We start from the raw sequence: 21,206 nt of genomic DNA, 5'->3' as shown, positions 1-21,206 counted from the left end.
CATCTCACTCTTGATCTAGGGAAAATGTAAATCAACCTTTAAGTTGGCATAAGAAAAGTCATTAATATTTCTTATACTAGAAAATATATGATTGGTTGAACGATTCTGTGTGAACGTATGAATGTTTCTGAGGGTGGGAATCTATTCTAAGCAATGACTAGTAAAGTAGGTTTTATAACTATCACTTTCCTATATTTGTAGGAAATGAATTACATGACTAAACAAATCCTAGTACCTAACTATGGTAATTATATCCTATCAGGAGGGGAATCAAAGAAAAGCAGAAGAGATTAGCAGTCTCATGAAACAAAGAGCAAGTGGAGTGATAGACAAAGTTGTGAGACCAAGTAAACCCTTAACCTTCAATCTACGCCTATTGTCCTCTTGCACTCAGTAGCTCATGAGATGCTGAAAGTCAGTGTCATTGGATTCACACCTCCACTTTAATGATAATAATCCAGGAAGCAAGCAGAGAGATGAGTCCTTACTTTGGTCCCCTTGAAGTGTGAACAGCAAAGGGCATCAGATAATGTGGAATTCCTTATCTTTGGCTTTTCTAGAGCAGTGGTTCCCAATCTTTGTGGTGTGGTGGCCTGACTGGGGGAAGGGGGAGAAAGAAGCTGAGCCACACGAGTGGTGGACTGGCATGCACATGTGCAGCCCTTGTGCAGGCAGTGAGATGGCATGCATGCGCTCAGCTCAACTTGTGCGAGTGGTGGGCTGGTGCACACATGCGTGAGTATTCACCAGTCCACCATTTATGCAAAATGAGCCATGTGCATGTGCTCACGCACTCCAGCCAGCCATTCATGTGGCCCAATTCCAAATAGGCCATGTCTCAGTAGTGGGCTGTGGCCTGGAGGTTAGGGACCCTTATTGTAGAGCACCAGCCTTTCTATCATCAAAGTTTTCTGACAACAATTTAAACAACATATAGCTTGTGGAAGGTGCTCTGACTATTTAAGGTTACCAAAATTATCCTCCTGGAAAATTATCTCCAGTCATGGGGAAGCATCAGGCAATCAGAATGTGTGTTCTTTGAGAGGTGTTCACTCCAATATGGAATTCCAGGTAGGAAGGAAGGATGCGCCAGACTTCCCTTCCAATGGCTGTGTAGACTATTCCATGCAAGTTTATGCAAACAGCTTTTGCTATAAAAATTTGTTTGAAAATTAGGGTTTTGCAAAGCCCTGAGAGTGTAGCAAGAAGGAGGGAGTATGTGATGCTAAGAGGCCAGTGACAAAGTCAGCTAATCAGAAGATCAGATTGTGGTTGGAGCATTCCCTGTAACAATAGCAATAGCACTTAGACTTATATACTATTTCACGGTGCTTTACAGCCCTCTCTAAGTGGTTTTACAGAGTCAGCATATTACCCCCAACAATCTGGGTCCTCATTTTACCCACCTTGGAAGGATGAAAGGCTGAGTCAACCTTGAGCTTGGTGACATTTGAACTGCCAAATTGCAGGCAGCTGGCAATCCCCAGAAGTAGCCTACAGTACTGCACTCTAACCACTGTGCCACCGAGGTGCAGGCAGGGGTGGGATTCTACCAGTTCGCACCTATTCGCTAGAACCAGTTGTTAACATTCTAAGCAGTTCAGAGAACCGGTTGTTAGAAGAAATTACTGGCCTAATCCTGTAAGGAAGGCAGGAAGGAAACATTCTGGTGTTGCTTCCAGAAACTGCCTCTCCATTAACCCTTATTGCATTCTTGGCAGGACTAGACTTCCTGTCTCAGGAACTTCTCTTGAGTTTTTTCCCCCTCCTTTGCTGGTACTTTGCTTGTGTGGAGTGATCATTCAAAGTTACAATGACACTGAAAAAAGTGACTTATGACCATTTTTCACACTTATGACTGTTGCAGCATCCCCACAGTCATGAGAGGCCAGGCGAGGAGATGCGTGCCTCGATGTGAGTGATATTGAGTTGGCCACACCCAGCCAATAATATGACCACCAAGCCACGCCCACCAACTAAGCCATGCCCACAGAACCAGTTGTTAAAAAATTTGAATCCCACCCCTGAGTGCAGGAGATAGGAGTTCAACATTTCTGCAGTTCCACATATTACCATTATTGACTGTAGCAACAGTCTTATACAGAGAATCCTATGGAAATGTGTAGGGAAAGCACAAAGATATTGTTGAGGTAATTCCCCATTAGGAGAATGAGCGCATACAGGGAGACGTATTTGAGAGTAGTGTTTGAATAATACTCATACAGCACACAGATACGCTGTACAGTAAATGTAGGTTTTTACTTCCAGACAGTTTAAGCAAAGTTCAAGATAAGCAGTCCAAAAGTCATTCACAGGTAAATCAGTCAGTTTTTCAATCCAGGGATAATCCAAATATCAAAGTCCAGTGTGAAAAAACAGTTCAGTATCAGACTTACATTAAATCCAGAAATATCAGTCAATTAGGAAAAATGGAGGAACAGCAACACTTTCCAACAGAAGGAAACAGAGATACTCACTCAGACACACTCTCTTCTGAGACTAAGACTAAGACTAAAACAACCCAGGTTTCTGGCTCCATCTTATGGCCATTTGAGTAATCACACCCAATTGCAGTTTTTAGCATGCTCTTAAAGAGACAGTATTAAAATGTCTATCCTAGTTTATATATTTCTAACCCAAATACCTGTTAGGTGACTTATATTCCTAACAGATATGATACAACAGAGGAATGAATTCTTGTATATATGATGCTTCATTTATTTTTTAATTAATATTGACTGGTTTAAATTGGTAGTAAAAAAGGAATGAAGACTTATACTGAGGGCGAAGAGCCAGAAGAGCTATCAGTTTTGTTTTGTTTTCTGATGAACTTAATGTGCTTCAAAGAAAGCATTTGTACAAACGTCTTTATTATGAATAACAGTTTCCATCCATTTCATAATGACCTCGGTTTTTCTCATGAGAATAACACTATTATCAATCTGTCACTGAATTTTGTTGTAGAGCAAGATAGCACTTCCTGTTAAGCTTAATCATTTCTCCCATCTGTGGAATACTAGTCACTCCGGAAGACACCTGCTTTCTCAAGTGTTCTTTTTATGGATCTGATCTGTGGCAGCTGATTGTGTGTGAAGCATTATGGAATTGATTTAGAGGAAAAAGGGCTTCCTATCAGGCATGTAAGTTAATAAAAACATCTACAAATTAAACAAAAAAAGAAGCATTGGTCACGCACATATGAAATCCATGCAAATAACTGCACTGAGCATTTACAACAGAATTGATTTTAGTAAATACTCATTGTAGATTGTGTCTGTCCTCTTCTGTTCTGTCCCTATTAACATTTAATTTACTCTTAAACAGCACCATATTTATTGAAATTTTGCAGATCCTTTTAGCACAGTTAGGCACATTAAGTTTATTGACTAAGGTTTTAGATTTACCCTGGAGAAATTAGATTAGGTACCAACAAATATACCTTCTATCTTCTAAGTTTCTCTTATGAGCCACCTCAAATATATAGTGCTTCAAGAATTGTATTTTAATGAGCATTAGTACAAGAAGTTTAAAATTAATGTTTTAAATTATTTTGTACCCTAAAAACAATGTGACCTGGAGGTTAGCTAAAGTTCTTTGGGATAGGATGAATGTGATCAGTTGAAGGTTTGCTTATGGGTCAAGGAAAGAGCTAATTCTATTAAATTAGATACAGAAATATTCATAATGTTCAATTCCTCATTTTTATTGTTGATTTTGGCTCTTATGGTACTATGGGATGCTATATTGCAGTTCAGAAGAGCAATATCAGATCCAGAGGTAAGCATGAGGGAAAGGGCATATTGTAGAGCAGAGGTTGGCAAGTTTGACATTGTGGCCTTTAGCCTACTTCCAAAAGTCCTCTGGAAGCAATCTTTTTTAAAATTATTATGTTATTTATCCCACTTTTGTACAAACTGCTTGGCCTCTTCGTCCAAGCAATTTCAAGGTCCCAGTTTTCTTTAACTACTTCTGTTGCAAAATGGAATTAGCCTGCTGCGTCTGCATGTGCATGTTCACTGGCCTGTCGCGCATGCGAGTCGAGCTGTGCGTGTGCACCAGGCTGCAGATCACTTGTACTGGTTCCCCTCTCACTACCGTCCAGCCAGGCTGCTAAGCTGAAAAGGTTTATTTATTTATTTATTTAATTTGGTTTGTCAATTGCTTACAACAGTGATCCCCAACCTTTTTGATGCCGCGGCCCGGTACCGGCATCAGCTGGGTGCCGCGGCCCGGTACCGGCATCAGCTGGGCGCCGCCATCTTTTTTTGATGAAAAAGTGCTTCCGGTGACCTCACCGGAAGCACGTTTTCAACAAAAAGATGGCGGCGCATTGCGCTCGGTGAGCTTTTCCGGGTAGAAATGGCTTTCTACCGGAAAAGCTCACGAGGCAGCGCCACCATCTTTTTGATGAAAACGTGCTTCCGGTGAGCTTTCTACCCGGAAAAGCTCACCGGAAGCACTTTTTCATGAAAAAAAGATGGCGGCGCCCAGCAAGCCAGCGGCCCGGTAGGAGTTGTTCCGCAGACCGGTACCGGTCCGTGGACCGGTGGTTGGGGACCCCTGGCTTACAAGATAATAGGTATAAGTAAAAACATAGTTATGAATACATGGATACATATAAGAAAAAAAATAAAAGAAACAATAGGACAGGGACGGTAGGCACGTTGGTGCGCTTATGCACGCCCCCTACAGACCTCTTAGGGAAGGGGTGAGGTCAATAGTAGACAGTCTAAGGTTAAAGTTTTGGGGGTTTGGGGAAGAAACCACAGAGTCAGGTAGAGTATTCCAGACATTGACCACTCTGTTGCTGAAGTCGTATTTCCTGCAATCAAGTTTGGGGCGATTAACCTTGAGTTTGTATCTATTGTTTGCTCTTGTGTTGTTATGGTTGAAGCCAAAGTATTTATTGACAAGTTGGGGAACCACTTGGTCTAAATGTTTTTCCTTTCTACTTCCACTTTCTCTGTTTGGCTTCTTTCAGAGAATCATGGAACCCTGGTTGAATGTGTGGTTCAGGACTCCATAATCCTGATCAACCGTGGTACAAAATCCTTATAAGATAAATAATAAATCCATTTGGAACTTTTGCATATCATTCTTAAGGGTTTATGTTATGTTTCTAATTTCTAATTTGAATTTTTCAACTTTCTACTTCTACTTTTCTACTAATTTTCTACTGACAAGGATATAACATGTTCAGGATTTTTAAACTTCTTAAATTGGTATTTATTTATTACATTTGTATGCTGCCTGACTCCCAATGACTCTGGGTGGCTCACAACTAAAAACATTACTTAATTCCTTCATTTTTTTTGTATCAGCAACATCTCTACTTGTGTCTGTCAAAAATGGATTCAGTCTTTGTGCCTCCAAATCCTCGGTTGTGACTTTTAAATTATCACTGAATTTATTTTAGAACTCATATTTTGAGCATTAGATTTTATCACTGCACATACATGCTTTGCCAGAAGGTAAGATTTCTTACATCAGATTTCATTATCAGCCATCAGCTTCTACTCCAATATCCCCTTTGCTTTGAGGATTAGGGCCAACCTTCTAATAATGACACTGTTAGAAGGAGCAATGAGATCAAGAATAGCCAACTCCATTGAACTAAGTAAGGAGTCCTAAATATTCGTTAATAAGTGGTAGCTCAACTTGGCTTTATATATAACAATTCTGCATGGTGGTATTTGAAATACCCTGTTTCTCCAACAATACGGCCTCCCCCAATAGGAAGTCCCAGAATGTTTTATAGGCATGAAATGAAATTAAGCCCCTCCCCCCAAATTAAGGCCTATATTAAAACATGTGAAATGGGGGGGAATGGTGGGGGGGGGCTTGCTGTTAGGAAGTACTTTTGTGCACACCCGTATATGATGCTGCCTGCATTGACCCCGATACGAAGTGCCCCACCAACGCCGAGGTCAACATCCAAGCTGTCGCCGCCCGCCCATCTGAAGATGCAGGGGGAGAATTAAGTCACCCCTGAAAAGACGGCCTAGCCATTTTGGGGGGGCTCAAAAAAAAAAAAAAAGACCCGGCCTTATTATATGAGAAACACGGTACATCCCCCTGTGGATTTTTTTTAAATAGAGTGGGGTTGATATTAGATTTCTCACCATTTCTTTATTCCTATATATGTGAAAATGGTGCTAATATGGTGTAACTATTTTTGTATATGTAGGTGTAAATTCAGTATCATTCTTATGAATAAAGCTTTAAAGTCAGATGTAATTCTTTATGCAAGGATGCTCACTTCTTATTAATTTTGACTTGCAGTCGAAGACCATCTAACTCTCAACAATCCATTCTCATTCTGCCTCGGGATCATTCACCATTTATATTGATTGTTATGTTTTGCGTAGTTCATAGGATTTTCCCACCAAGTTTTATATGGTCTTCCTCTTAATAACCAGAGCAAGAAGAAATAAGTTGGATGCATCTGCATGCATTTGGAACTGGGTTCAGTTGCCAAATGTAGGGACTAGTCAAAGTGAAGCCAAAGATAAATCTTATATATAAGGGAAGAGAAAATGTTCTTTTTTCTTTGTTGTTGATATACTGTGCAGAATGGTTTTACTTCTAAAAATATCATGAGGCATCAGCAAAATCCATACCCAAGGTGGCTGATTGTTGTTGCCACTAGTCAGACTGTTGGCACAGTAGTCCTTGATATGACCTGGCCTATTGCTCTTCTACTAGTATCATTGATATGCATTTGTTAAAACTAATATAGTTCTGGATATCTACATTTTACAAATAGAACTGATCTTACAGGACAATTCTATGTGAAGCAGAAAATCATTGTTAATAGATGTATTGATGGTTTTCACACTTTCTGAGGTGGGCTGATACCTCTAGACACTTGGTACAGTGGGAAAGCTAAGTCACAAAACAGCTGCCATGATGGATATGATCAGTCACAAAACACCCAAGTTGTAGAAGTCTTAAGAAAATTTAACATGCCCAACAAGATAGCTATGAAACATATAACCTTTCTTTTAATTCAACTTCTTTTTTGCTCCATGGTTTCTATTGCAGATGATAGTTTCAGAGAAATGTTGCTTGGCCAAGAAACTAAATGTAAGACAGAAGTCAGGCCTGAACAGGGGTAGGCTTCAAAATTTTTAGCAAAAGTTTTTCTACCCGGTTGCTGGGTGGGTGTGGCCATGGTGGGCATGGCCTAGTCTGCCTGCACCATGCCGAGCGGGGTCATTTTTGCCCTCCTGGGGCTCCAGAGGCTTTCCTTGAGCCTCTGGAAGGGCGAAAACAGCCTCCGGAGGCTCTCTGGAAGCCAGAAATGGGTCCATTTTTGGCCTTCCTGAACTTCCAGGAGGCCTGTTTTTTGCCCTCCCTGAGCCTCTATGCACGCCTTGCACTTACCTACTTCCAAAATGGACCGTGTGGGGACTCCTGGGAGGGGTGGGGTGGAGTGGGTGGGGCCAGCCAGGAGTGGGATTTGGGGGTTCTCCTAACTGCACAGAATATTAGCTAGGGGCTCTCCTGAACCCTTGAGAACCCCCAGCAGCCCATTCCTGGGCCTGAACCACAAAACTGAGTCCCATTCCTCGATTCCAAAATTGTAAATAAATACATTAGTAATCATTTCAGAGAAGGCAAATTTCAGAGAAGGCAAATTTGTGATGCTGAGAGAAACAAACATACAAACAAAATATTTATTTGTACAACTAATATCAAAACAAAGCAGAAACGTATTTGTATCAAAAACCAAACACTGTTAATGTATATCTCTCTCTACCACAAAATAACAATATTTTCTTCTCCCCCCAGCCCTGTTTCCCACTGTTCCTTATCCCACCCACCTAGTTTACCTTCCTCCTTTTTTTTCCTGACCAGCTGGATTTATATGATAGATTGCGGCAAGCTACCATTTCTATATTCTACATCTGAGACTTACTAGGTCCCTAAAGCATTCTTGAAATATAGATACTGTGAGAGATTGGGGCTTCAATCTGTGGAATGCCAGTTTCCTAAATAAACTATTCATTCATGGAAGGAAATAAAGTGTTAAATCATAGGTTTAGGGAGTCTAGCCAACATCAGATAACATTTTCATCAATACCTCTATGGGAAGGGAACCCTAAATGTTGATACCATTTTAGATCTTATGATGCAACATGTTTCCAGCATTGGAAACATTTCTTCATTTCTTTTTCCCAATCCTATTGGTTATGGAATTGTAAAAGCAGCTGAAAGTCCCTGGTGTTCCAGTAACCTAACTCCATGTAAAACTCAACTTAGTTTCAGCAGGGATTTTTTTTTTTTTTAGATTTGGAGAGAGGAAAAATGCAAGGTATTGTTGGTTTGAATTCCTTAGGTGCTGAACTATCACAGGATTTATATCTGGTCTGTGTATCTGGACTTTTCAGAAAGAAAATGCTGTTTTTGGAAGGAAGAGTAAAGAAAAATAAAATAAAACAAATTATAAATAAATAATATGGCCACATAGACCTGCTTCTGTTTTCTACTTTCAGGATAGGGATGGTACTTGCAAATTACAAGTCACATTTCTGCAACAGTGGATTGTTTTTAATTTTGTAAAGCTTAAATCAAAGCTTCCAATAAACTCACCTATTTCACATAACCTCCTAGCTTCATCTTCCCCTCTTCTGATTTTACTTTCACATTTCATAGGAAGATTATGTCTCTTTCCCTAAAAGGCTGCCTATCACTCTCTTGGAATATCCCTAACCCTCTATTTGTTCTACCGCAGATAAAATAAAATCAATGGTAGCTGCTAGTAACAATAAAACAATTCTTTTATTACAGGAGTCAGATGAATGGATCCTGACCTTTTGAATGCCATGCAAAAAGGGAAAGGCACCAATTTTATTGGAAGGACTCATAAAATCAGTCCTCACTTAGTTCCCCAGTTACATAGGAGATTGTATAATTGAAAAGTGCTCCTGCATGTTTTGGCTCAGTCCCAACAAGATTGAATAACTGTGACAGTTTGGAGTGCCTGGGTTGGGTACATTTTCACCTGTGTTCTTGGATGGGGTTGCACATATTCTACAATTTTCATTATCCTTGAAAATTGTGCTAACTAAAATGATGGCAAAGTATGAATCACAAGTCCCAGCATCCAAAGGTGCTATGATTGGGAAGTTACTTCAGACAGAATTAAATTTCATTGGACTATGGCTTAAAATGGGCTATTTATGTGGATTGAATTCACCATAGCATCCTGCTTCTGTGGTTGATGTGAGGTAGTGCCACCTCATAGGCAAAACAGCACAGCATTGAATTAACTGCTTGCATGCAATTCAATTTAAAACAGATTCAGTGATGCCCTATGAACTAATGGGTAACAATTGTGTATCAATACCCTTCAGAATTACCTAATAGATTAGACATTAGAGCTAGTAGTTATGCTTCTGAGCATCTTTAGGACAATTCTGCACAATAATAATTTTAAGCCGTTAGAATTGCTTGTCTTTTCAAGGCAGTCCCAAGATCATTTGCAAATATCTCCAAATAAGACTGAGAAATAAAGAGACTAGGCAGTGCAGAACCTATAAATATTTCTATCACCATTAGAAATGCTTGCTGTGATACAAGCATCTGTGTGCAGGACATCAGATCATCTAGTCTGGGTCAGATAATTCTAACTAGCTAGCCAGATCAATATAAGACAGCATCTTACATTCCTATGAATCTGGAAGAAAATGCTGGCAATTTCAAGAAAATACCATTTAGAAGATTTCTAAGGGAAAGCTATTTATGATGATAGCATGTAGCCTGAATTACTCCCCCGGAACTGGTCAGCCCTTAAAATATAGTCCCTAATGACTTCTATCTAGCTTCCATTGGGTTCAAAGGTTTAATATGAGACACACAAGAATCTATACCTTTATATTATCTGGCAGTCACTCATGTTTTCATTCCCACTGTAGTAGCTTTATATGATCCACTGCCCTATAACACTAAGAAAGGATTTGTCCACATACTATATGCCACTATTTTTGATACTTCCATTGCAGCTTCCTAAACATAGTTTCTTTGGCTATGAGAATAAAGAAATTCAAAACAAACTCAAATAAAATTCAGCATGACCTTCAAGGAGAGTTTCTGATCCTAGAAAATACCATTTAAGACTGTTGTTGCTACTGCAGCCTTTTCTGGCTACAGGCACCGAGAGAAATAGGTAGAAATGAGCAATCAATTTGTTTATGGCAAGTTTTAGTGCTTCAGTGCTATAATAAAAGAGGTTTTTGCAGAAGCAGCTTGGTTCTTGTGAGTAACAGTGTTTTCTGCTTGGTTTGCTTCACAAAATGAAGGCTCTTGTTGATAAAAATTAGCAGCTTCCCAAGGTTTCTGCTGATTTTGAGGAATCAACCCCTTGCAGCTCTGTGACACTTGGCATGTAGTTGCTCTTTTGCAAAATGACTGCTCCCTACGTGCAGTTGAGCACTTGGATTAAACACCTGCACTAAACAATTGGCAGAGCCCAAAAAGCTTGTTAGAGGCTCCATTTCCTGTGTGGGAATCACTTTGAATGAAATTAATGATTCTTTTCCGCACACGAGACTTTTTTGCCCAAGGAAATCAGCTTTATATATGGGAATATCTACTTTATGTATATTAAATACGGTACTGCATATATGCAATCCAGGAACACTGTAAATTGACATCTGTATTATTTCTGTCAGCAAGAACCTGATAGTACATACAACTAGTAATCATGCAACTCAGTCTTTTTGGCTATAGAGATGGGACATTTTGCTTTAAAAAGAATCTGTGTGTAGAGCAAGTCCAATTGCCTCTTGCTACTAGCCACCAAGGAAATAATTGGCATAAATCATTCCATCAGCATTTTGGAAATATATTGTTTTTCTTCCTCAAGAGTGCCAATTAGGAAGAGAAGATGCTTCTCTTCCTTCCATAATTCATATCATATATGGTTATTATTCAGAAACATCTATCTAGGTAGATAGATACAAATACACATGCATATGTCTGCCATACAGAAAGACAAGATTAGTATTCTATATGTATATCAGTTAATTTTGATAGAGCCAGTTTGATCTAGTGGTTAAGGCTCCAGGCTAGAAACCAGGAGACTGAGTTCTAGTCCTGCCTTAAGTATGAAAGCCATCTGAGTGACTTTGGGCGTGTCACTGTCAACCCAACTCACGTCACAGGGTAGCTGTTGTTTTTAGGAAAGTAGAAGGCAGAAAGTGTATTAGGTATGTTCATTGCCTTGAGTTATTTATAAAAAAAATAAAGGCAGGATATAAAAATCTAATTTTGATACACCATAATATATTTACATTGTAATGTGTTGTAATAAAATTACATTGTAATTTTATTACAACACATTAATACTATATCAGAGAGTATTCAGCAGATTCTCACCAGTTCTGGAGAACCGGTAGTGGAAATTTTGAGTAGTTTGAAGAATTGGCAAATCCCACCTCTGACTGGAGATTTTACAGTGTCCTTCCCCTGCCACACCCACCAAGCCACGCCCACAGAACCGGTAGTAAAAAAAATTTGAATCCTACCACTGTACTATATGTGATCATACTTTTATATATACAATAGATCAAGATAAGTTACAGCACATGATAATATAATTAGTTGAATCATTGATTGAATGCCTCGAAGAACCTTTTTAGATGACCTCAAAGTATGGAAGGCTCCTATGAAATTTAAATATGAGAACCTGTTCTGAAAGCCAGAAACACTGAAATCAAGAGAGAATCATAAATTCCCCAATGTTGGCTGATATTTTAGCAGCCCAATGTTCTGTAGCAGCTAGTTTCCAGACAGTCTCAAAAGCAGACATAAGTAGAACACATTTCAATAAATCAGTCTTGATTTAGCTAAGTTATACATGATCATGCACAGATCCACATTCTTTCAAAAGTATAAACATATCAGATGAACCTAGGCAAAAATGTACCAGACTGTAACAGTTACTAAGTCATCTAAGATCAACTCATTATTAGCCTTTTAAAAAAGGATATAACTATACCAGTGGTGGGATTCAAATTTTTTTACTACTGGTTCTGTGGGTGTGGCTTGGTGGGCGTGGCAGGGGAAGGATACTGTAAAATCTCCATTCCTACCCCACTCCTGGGGGAAGGTTACTGCAAAATCCCATTCCCTACCCACCCACTAACTTGTTTTCCAGCTCCATTCTCCTGTGCAGGGCAACAAAAGAAGACCCAACCGATCAGCTGGGACTTGGGAGGCAGAGAATAGATGGGGGCAGGGCCAGTCAGAGGTGGTATCTGCCGGTTCTCCAAACTACTTAAAATTTCCGCTATTGGTTCTCCAGAACTGGTCAGAACCTGCTGAATACCACCTCTGAACTATACCTAAATACACTGCTCAAAAAAAATAAAGGGAACACAAAAATAAGACATCCTAGATCTGAATGACTGAAATATTCTTATTAATGAATGAAATATTCTTATTTGTTCATTACATAGTTGAATGTGCTGACAACAAAATCACACAAAAATTATCAATGCAAATCAAATTTAGCAACCCATGGAGGTCTGGATTTGGAGTTACACTCAAAATTAAAGTGGAAAAAAACACTACAGGCTGATCCAACTTTGATATAATGTCCTTAAAACAAGTCAAAATGAGGCTCTGTAATGTGTGTGGCCTCCACGTGCCTGTATGACCTCCCTACAATGCCTGGGCATGCTCCTGATGAGGTGGCGGATGGTCTCCTGAGGGATCTCCTCCCACACCTGGACTAAAGCATCCCCCAACTCCTGGACAGTCTGTGGTGCAATGTGGCGTTGGTGGATGGAGCGAGACATGATGTCCCAGATGTGCTCAATTGGATTCAAGTCTGGGGAACAGGCGGGCCAGTCCATAGCATCAATGCCTTCATCTTGCAGGAGTGCTGACACACTCCAGCCACATGAGGTCTAGCATTGTCGTGCATTAGGAGGAACCCAGCATATGGTCTCACAAGGGGTCTGAGGATCTCATCTCGGTACCTAATGGCAGTCAGGCTACCTCTGGCGAGCACATGGAGGGCTGTGCGGCCCCCTAAAGAAATGCCACCCCACACCATTACTGACCCACTGCCAAACCAGTCTTGCTGGAGGATGTTGCAGGCAGCCGAACGTTCTCCACAGTGTCTCCAGACCCTGTCACGTCTGTCACATGCGCTCAGTGTAAACCTGCTTTCATTTGTGAAGAGCACAGGGCACCAGTGGCGAATTTGCCAATCTTGGTGTTCTCTGGCAAATGCCAAACGTCCTGCACAGTGTTGGGCTGTAAGCACATCCCCCACCTGTGGACGTCGGGACCTCATGGAGTCTGTTTCTGACCGTTTGAGCAGACACATGCAGATTTGTGGCCCACTGGAGGTAATTTTGCAGAGCTCTGGCAGTGCTCCTCCTGTCCCTCCTTGCACAAAGGTGGAGATACTGATCCTGATGCTGGGTTGTTGCCCTCCTACAGCCTCCTCATCTCCTGATGGACTGGCCTGTCTCCTGGTAGTGCCTCCATGCTCTGGACACTACACTGACAGACACAGCACACCTTCTTGCCACAGCTCACATTGATGTGCCATCCTGGATGAGCTGCACTACCTGAGCCACTTGTGTGGGTTGTAGACTCCGTCTCATGCTACCACTAGAGTGAAAGCACTGCCAGCATTCAAAAGTGACCAAACCATCAGCCAGAAAGCCTAGGAACTGAGAAGTGGTCTGTGGTCACCACCTGCACAACCACTCCTTTATTGGGGATGTTTTTCTAACTGCCTATGCTTTCCACCCATTATCTATTCCATTTGCACAACAGCATGTGAAATTGATTGTCAATCAGTGTTGCTACCTAAGTGGACAGTTTGATTTTACAGAAGTGTGATTGACTTGGAGTTACATTGTGTTGTTTAAGTGTTCCCTTTATTTTTTTGAGCAGTGTATATAACTATACCCCTCACATCCCGGACATAAACTGTTTCAACTCCTTCCCTCAAAACAACGCTATAGACCACTGCACACCAGAACAACTAGACACAAGGACAGTTTTTCCCCGAACGCCATCACTCTGCTAAACAAATAATTCCCTCAACACTGTCCAACTATTTACAAAGTCTGCATTACTATTACTATTAATCTTCTCATTACTCCTTATCACCCATCCCCTCTCACTTGTAACTATGACTGTAACTTTGTCACTTGTATCCTTATGATTTATATTGACTGTTTCCTAGTATGATATGATTGCTTATTGTACCCTGTGAGTATCATTAAGTGTTGTACCTGACGATTCTTGACAAATGTATCTTTTTTTAATGTACACTGAGAGCATTTGCACCAAGACAAATTTATTGTGTGTCCAATCACACTTGGCCAATAAAGAATTCTATTCTATTCTATTCTATTCTATTCTATTCTATTCTATTCTATTCTATTCTATTCTATTCTATTCTATTCTATTCTAAAATGGAATAAAATGCCTGCTTCTGGATTGGTGTTACTACTGGCGAGACGCCTTTTGTTTAGATTAGGTTCTAGTTTGTTAGCTCACATGCAGACTTTTACTTCTCTTGGACATCAATTTAGAACCTCTATGACCTTGTTTGACTGAGATGGGAAACAGTGAATGTACTTTTATCTCTTTTTAGATATAAACAGCTTTGTCCCATCTTTATGTTAGGGAGTGTAATATGAAGGAGAGCTGGAGAGGGCAATAAAGTAAGGAGTGAAATTATAGGTCTCCCAGCATTGTACGTAAAGTTGCTGTGGTGAAAAGAAATCCTTTATATAACTGTCCATAACTAGCCAAACACAGTGTAGGTTCCCACCATATGCTATTGCTCTGTGGAGAGCCCCAGCAGCTTCTAGTCACAAAAATCTATATGATGCAATGACACTTTCTCTTTTCCTTCAAGTGTCAACTAGTATTGAATTATCTTAGCTACTACTGGTAGTGTTAATTTCATATATAAAATAGTAGCATATTCATAGAATCTTAACATTAGAAGGGATAACTTAGGCCAGGGGTGTCAAACTGGCAGTCCATGGGCTGGATACGTCATGCAGAGGCCATGCCCACCCCACCTCTGTGAATGGGAAAAACATCACAAAATGTCACGCAACGGCACGTGAAGCGGCGAGTTTGACACCCGTGACTTAGGCTATTGAATCCAAAACCCTGTTCTGCAGCAATCCAAATCCAAGTCAAATGTTTATTCAACCTATGTTTTGACATATCAACTGAAGGAAAGGCCACCAGCTGTCTGGATATTGGTTTTATTGTTGAATTAGGCTCAGTAGTAGAAAGATTTTGATTACATATAATTTTAAACTGTCTTTCTATTTCTTAAAGCCATAATCCACTTTGAATGATAGAGGAGAGTTTTTATGTTATGTTTACAGCATGTGGCACTCTTCAGGCACTTCAAAACTACTGTTATATCCCCACTTTATCTCATTTATCTCTTTTCAAAGCATGAAATATACAATATGGAGTATCTTTACTATTTTTCCATAGGACCCAGTTTCTGGTGTTTTAATCAGCATAAATATTACGCTGTGAGAAAAAATTGGTATAAATATGGAGATCAAAGTTAACCATATCCGAATCTTGCCGCACTTTTTAAAGTTTACCTGAAACTTGGAAGAGTAGATATTTTCTGCAACTAATGCAATTATTTGAGGATTAATCTTTCACTTCATTGTATTTTATAAGATCAACAAGATTTAGCACTTCTTCCATTTTTAGTTGAACTTTATAAACCAAATCCTCCCTAATAATTAACTATAGAAATAACATATACATTTTTGTACCTTATTTAAAATACACTATACCTCCCAATCTTATTAATAAATTCTATTTATTTAATTTACAAACATCTTATCAATCTATCATCCTGAGATTAAAGAGGCAGCACAATTTATATTACAATATGGAACACTTCACATTGAGAGTTAGATAAATAGTTTCTTTGCAAACAGAGAAACCTGTAGATGGTGCTGTGAACTAGCAGGAAAAGCTAGATCTTTAATAAAGTTATTCATAGTTATCTTAGTGAACCTTATGAATCTTAAAATATGATATATGATATAAAAATATAATACAAAGCAATGCTGTTAGTAGTAATGAGACCATTTATCTGAATATTCAAGCACAGTTAAATATCAAGGACAGTGTCTTTTTGCCTATAGTAATTCAGATATATACATATAAATTTTTTTTAGATCTGTATTGTTCAAGATCACAAAGGGCTCCCAAGCTGCCTTTCTAAAGTCCCCAACCCACCCAGTTTACAATATCAAAATTTCATGACAGCCATCAAATGATGAATTTTTGATAATTTTTAACTAGAAAAGAAATATGCTAGTATTTTAAGTTAATTTTATACATTTAAAGGTTTGGGTTGACACAAAGCATCCCAAGAAACCATTTTTGTGGTAGCCTGATGTTGTTTCTCTATCATCAACATCTCCCCTCCCGCCCCCGGTTACCTGAAGAAATAAATACAAATGTGTGGAACGTGGCATGAAGAATTTCTTTCCATTATGTTGTACTGTACATTGAGTCTAATCTTAACATAAGCAGAGCTGTTATCATGGTTCCCTAAGCAATGTCTCTTAAAACTAATTAAAAAGCAACTAATGACTATCATGTCTTGTAGTGTGTTTGTACTAAAGCTAGTATGGCTGATGATACAGGTAGTCCTTGACTTATGACCACAATTGGGACCAGAGCTTCCATCACTAACAATGTGGTTGTTAAGCGAGACATGCCTGATTTTATGACCTTGCTGTAGTCATTAAGTGAGCACTGCAGTCATTAAATGAATCATGCAGTATGATGATACATATGACTGTAATCCCCCATTAACTTGGCTTATTGGAAGCTCCCTGGGAAGATGACAAATGGCAATCACATGTCCTCGGGGCCTGCAACCATTGTAAATACTCGCTGGTTCATAAGTGTCTGAATTTTTATCATGTCACCCCAGGGACTCCAATGGCTATAAGCACAAGGATCAGTCATACGTCATTTTCCTCAGCACTTTTGCAACTTCAAATAGTCACTAAATGAATGGCCATATATTGAGGATCAGCTCTACCTTCTTTCTTTCATTAGATAAGGAGAAGGGGAGAATGAGATTTATTTTATTTGTTTGTTTGTTTGTCAAACATGCACAAGATAACAAGTGTAAGTATGAACATAAACAAGACAATGGGAGTAAATTCAGATAAATGGGGACAGTAAGACAGGGACGGTAGGCACGCTGGTGCACTTATGCACGCCCCCTTTAAGGATCTCTTAGGAATGGGGTGAGGTCCACCGTAGACAGTTTGAGGTTGAAACTGTGAGGGGTTGAGGCTGGAACAATGGAGTTGGGTGGAGCGTTCCAGGCATCGACCACTCTGTTGCTGAAGTCATATTTTCTGCAATCGAGTTTGGAGTGGTTTACCTGTATCGGTTGTTTGCCCGTGTATTATTGTAATTGAGGCTGAAGAAGTGATTGACATGTAAGACATTGTAACAGACAATTTTGTGTCTGTCTATGTTTAGATTGGATTGCAAATGGAGTAGTTCTAGATTGTCCAGGCCCAAAATTTTGAGCCTAGAGGCATAGGGAATTCTATTGAGTGGAGGAGTGGAGTATTTTTTTCAAGAAATACCTCTGAACCCGCTCAATTGTGTTAATATCCGATATACAGTTCGGGTTCCAGGTGGACGAGCTGTATTCAAGAATTGGTCTAGCAAAGGTTTTGTATGCCCTAGTTAACAATTCAATGTTGCCGGAGAAGAAGCTTTGCAAAATAAGGTTAACAACTCTTAAACCCTTTTTGGCAATGCTGTTACAGTGAGCTCTGGGGCTTAGATTGTTTGAGATAAGTACTCCTAGGTCCTTGACAGAGTGAGGGTCATCTATGAGATCATATCCTCCTAACTTGTATTCGGTGTTCTGATTTTTTTTTTTTTTTGCCAATGTGTAGGACAGAGCTATATACTGTATGTTATAGTCATTTTGTATAGAGAATAAGTCTAAAAGGAAGAGATAACTAAATTGCTGCAGGCAATCCTAGAGGAGTATTGGAAGTGTTGGGAGTGTTAAATCAGCAAATATTCATCTTGTGCTCAGCTACATATATGCTTAACTCAACTATATCTTACAGAATCAGCTTCCAAAGATTAATTCTTCTAGAGAAATTGAAATAAGGGTAACTTTTGAACATTCTCACTCACAGAAATAGCAAACCCATGCAAAGAGCAGATTTTAAAATATATTTATATAAAGTAAAGAAAGGAATAAAATAGAACAATAGAAGTCAGCATGACAAATAAAATTATATATTTAGAGCAGGTTGCATGGTACATAAGGTGTTGTCATGCCCCTGGTGGAGTCTGACTCTGAGGAAGAGGAGGAACAGCCAACAGGGAGTGGGAGTGTGGCTCCAGAAGTGGTGGAGGAGGCTGGGGAAGGGCAGAGTCCGGCTGAGCAGTCAGAGGAGGATCCAGGCCCACCCCCTATCCATCCTAGGTCATGCAGGGAGGAGAGGATCAGGGAAAAGCGAGGTCTACTCAAGAGGAGATTACCATGATCCTCCTCATGGCTTGCAGGTGGGAGCTATGTATATAAGTTTTTCAGCTACTTAGTTAGAATTGCTGGAGTCAATTTAGTGTTCACCTTGAAAGAGGCTTATCTTTGCTGGCGTTCTTCCCATGGACTTTTCTCAGTTATTTTCCTGGAGTTTATAATTAGTTAGCTCGGCTTGCTTCAGAACTCTCATCAATGCGGTTTATTTTTGGTTTTCTGTTTGCCTCATTATTTACTTTTCTGACTTTAAACTGTGCCTAATAAAACAGTGAAGTTAAGTTGAAGGCTTTACCGGACTTTAATATATGTTTTGGGTTTTGGGTTATTTTGAGTGACTACGGGTCATCACAGGTGTCTGGGTAAATTCTTAAGTATCTTCACCCTATATCAAAACGACATCAAAGTTGACTTGCCAAGAGAAGCTCTAGTAAGGATATATTTGGTCCTAGGATTAGGAAGACCTGTCCCTCAAATAATAATAATCTTTGGCTTCAGATTAAGGATGATATCCAGAAAACATTGCAGGTAATTGTAAAGTCAAGGCACAGCCACATAACTTGAGATAGTTTTTAAGTTACCCAAATTCCAAGCCATTTAAGGATGTACATGTTCTGAATTGTGCCCACAAATAGATCAACAACTGATTTAGCTATTTAAGAGTTGTTTGGCTTTCTGTATATCAGGTCTCAGTTAGAAAGTCAACAATTACATTTTGAACTAATCAGTTTCCTTATTTATTTATTTAGCGTATGGCAAATACATGGACTTATAGTGGTTCAAATGTTAATGTCCAGTCCATCCAGTCATTCAAGGACAGGATGGTCTATGTTGAAAAAGTCAGACATTGGGCCAATGTTAGCTCTTGATGGACATTCAAACACAATGTGGTAGATATTTTGCCGAGGAGCACCACAGTCACACTGAGTGGTAGAGACAAAACCTCACTTAAATAATGAATCCTGGCAGACACTATGTTGGGTATGGATCCTGTTTAGAGCCAGTTTCCTGAAAAATATCAATAGTTGTTTTTATTGTCAACACATAATTGTAACATATGGGGATTTTAAGCACTTGAATAACAATGGCAAGGCTATCTGTCTTTTGCCTGTTCACCAACAAACAAATGAAAAAGATTATCTGTACAGTGAAGATGCATCCACATAGCCAGCAATGTTGTTTCTCACATTTCCCCTCCTTCAAATCAACCTGTGCTTCTTTCACCCAATCAATGAGGGAATCTAGAACTCAGCCTTCAGCCAATGCCTACATTTACTACGGGAAAGGAGAAAGAGTGTTTTTCCTGAGAAAGTTGTATAGGTCAATCCAAGATGCTACAATACTAAAATGAATTCACACTGGGTAACAGGAAAAGCATGGAACTGTGAGTTGAAGTTTGACTAGATTTCCAGCAGCCTACCTTCCCAGCCTTTGTGGAGCAAAAGGGACCCTACAACACGGGGTCATAACAACAACTCTGCAACTTTAGCTAGAAGAAAATTGGCTAGGCTGATTCTCAGGGATTCCGCAGAAAAACCAAGGCTGCAGTAGCTAAAATTGGCATAGATCAAGATACATTTGAACAAGTGAGACTTTAATCTTCCTTCTTTGGCCTTTTCTCTCCTCAAACTTCTCTCTGATAAGGCAACTGAATAAATAACTGTTACATTGGAATTTTTTTTCTTTTTAGTAACATCCAGTTTTGAAGGGATAATCATTGCCCATTCATTCTTAACCTTCTTTTCTTGTTTTACTCCATATTTCCTACGTAACTATTATAATAAACTTATTTCATGCTCTTTCCTGACTTAATCATCTCTCACTTCTGTATAAAGAAATGGGATGAAGCACATTCTTTTTTTAAATTGCTGAACAGTGATTAACAATTAACCTTATCAAGTAACTGAGTAATGTAAATCCATGAGGCACAGTGGAAAAAAATGGCTAAAACCTTTTTTTAAAAAAAACCCACATAGTGTAGACATTCACATTTACCGTTTATCAGAAGGGTTGTGGATCATAGGTCTATTGCAGTTAAGATAAGCTACAAAGCCAGCCTAAGTTCGATAGAATTGTGATTCCTGCTTCTGATGTTTCATTATTTTAACTTCGTTTGAAAACTTTTCTAACATTGCAATTGAATAGGTGTTGTTAATCCACATCTCAATTATCCAAGGTTTTCACTGTTGGGCAATTATTACTTTAACTGCTAAGATTAAGTAAATAATAAATTCCTTGTTTTAAGCTTGAGGTTTAATCCCTTAAATAAGTGCAGTAATCCTAACTCTGGGGAACATTCAATTCTTTGTTTGGTAAAGATGCTTACCTAACCAAACAGAGCCAATCCCTTCTTTAGAACTCCTCACCACCTTCATGTCTTTCCCTAATTCTATGGCCTACTAAAATGATTTTGCTGAAACGTGTGAATTAAGTGGCTCCTTCTCAGCATAACAAGTCCAATTTTAAAGATCCAATTTATTCAGTTATCAAAATCAAATGGTAAATTTTTCCTTGACATTACCATTTTAAGATATGTACAGTATGTGTATCCTTATATGTTCAATAGAGGCAGTGGTGGGATTCAGCCAGTTTGCACCACTTTGGGAGAACCGGTTGTTAACTTTCTGAGCAGTTTGGTGAACTG

At 39.3% G+C, this 21,206-nt stretch overlaps 1 long non-coding RNA gene across 1 annotated transcript in view; it reads left to right on the top strand.

The window, feature by feature from the left end:
* Nucleotides 1-21,206, top strand: part of LOC148133422 (uncharacterized) — a 189,378-nt gene that overhangs the window by 41,639 nt on the left and 126,533 nt on the right. The window lies entirely within an intron of this gene.

Source organism: Notechis scutatus, chromosome 1 (assembly GCF_049901735.1).
Source record: "Notechis scutatus isolate UNSWTSFEM ecotype Mainland chromosome 1, rNotScu1.2, whole genome shotgun sequence".
Classification (NCBI taxonomy): Eukaryota; Metazoa; Chordata; class Lepidosauria; order Squamata; family Elapidae; genus Notechis; species Notechis scutatus.
This window is presented reverse-complemented; position numbering and strand designations above follow the sequence as displayed.